Source organism: Marmota marmota, unplaced genomic scaffold (genome assembly GCF_001458135.2).
Source record: "Marmota marmota marmota unplaced genomic scaffold, marMar, whole genome shotgun sequence".
In the NCBI taxonomy this organism is placed as follows: domain Eukaryota; kingdom Metazoa; phylum Chordata; class Mammalia; order Rodentia; family Sciuridae; genus Marmota; species Marmota marmota.
Window position 1 is genome coordinate 62,716 of NW_026006039.1, and position 1,715 is coordinate 64,430.

Here is a 1,715-nt window from a genome sequence, read left to right on the forward strand (position 1 = left end):
TACAGGAGATTTTTCCACAGAATATTCACACAGCAACTATTTTTTGCATATAAAGCAGTCTTTTTCCTTTAGTCACTGCCTCTTACTTATATTAAGGTCTAAATGCTTCTTTGTAATATCCAGGCATTGCCTTTAAAAGAAAAACCTGAAAAGAACAAAGAGAATTCAATTCAATATGGGTTAATTAAAAGAAAACCAGTTTTAGTATAACATAAAACATGTATACAATGAACAACAGAAAACCAGTAAAAGCTTAATAATTTAGGTGAATATTCTTGCAACTCTCACCTGAGTCAAGAAATAGAATATTGCTAACTACCCCAGAAGTTTCTCTTTGTGCCTCATTGTAAATCATAACTCTTCCATGTCCCTGGAATTATCCACTTCCTTATAATCACCTCCTTGTGATTTAGTAGCTTAATTAGCTAAATGAACATGTAGGTGATGTTGTTTAGTTTGGCTTACATAAAAATCTTATATGTGTTTCAAATCTGCTTTAATATTAGAATCTATAATCTACATACTCTCAGAATATTCTTTTTCTGAAAAATCACCATTTGTTCCTAATGCAGCATGATCTTTAATTACCATGGTTTTCTGGTGGTTCTCCATAAGACATACCAAGGTTCACAATGCCTCAAATTAGTGTATTTAAAAGTAAGCACAATACTCCTCCAGATATGCAACACTACTGAAGAGAATAGTGAACATCTGTGTTCTGAATACGTTTTCTGAAGTATTTGTTAGTTATTATTATTTTTTTAGATGAAGTTTCATTATATTGCTCATGCTGGCCTTAAACTTTTGGGTTCAAGTGAAACTCTTGCCTCAGTCTTCCAAGAAGCCAGTACAACAGGCTTGTACCACCATGCCACGTTTGTCCCAGGCATTCTTTTGGAAATGCTTCCAATCCAGGGATTATAATTGTGTAACTTTATGTTGTGAACTCAAAAATATTACCTTTCATTTATGCTCATTAATATTTTCCATATTGATTTACGTCTTGGGTCTTAAATTTTAAAGTGACCATGATATTTAAAACGAGACTGAGAATACTAGAGTAGAATTGATAATAAAAAGAGGCATGCTACATTTTAACTGCTGCTGAGTTTTTCATTTTTCATGTATGGATGTCTTTTAGTTCCCATAATATAAAACATATTTTTACTTTCTCCAGTGAATTTAAAATAAATGACCCCAAAATATTTAAACTTAAGTTGGATGTATATAATAATATTGAGAAAAAATTAGAAATATGAAATACCAAAAGTGGCTGAATGTTAAAAAATCCCTTTTAAATGAATCATTTATTAAATTATAAAGCAGGCGGTATATTGCTGTAGTCAAAGTTCAAAGAGAAAAAGACAATAGATAAGATCCTAGACTCTGAATTCATCCCACCTATGTTTTCATTCCATGGATGTCTGACACTTCCTTAGTGTGTGAACCTGAACAAGCTAATTAACTTCCATAAAGTTCGGTTTCCTCATATGTAAAATATTCATCCCAACAGCACCTGCTTTGTAGGATGGTGGTGAGGAGGATTAAATGACATACTAAGTATAAAACATTTAGCATAATTTTTAATGCATTCAGAAACTTCAGAATACACTAACAGCTCTTATTGAAATTTAATCTCTACTGAGAGGACACCAATATATTTATATTCCATACACCTTTCACAATTTTGTTTTCATGCTGGACTGAGTCCTGTG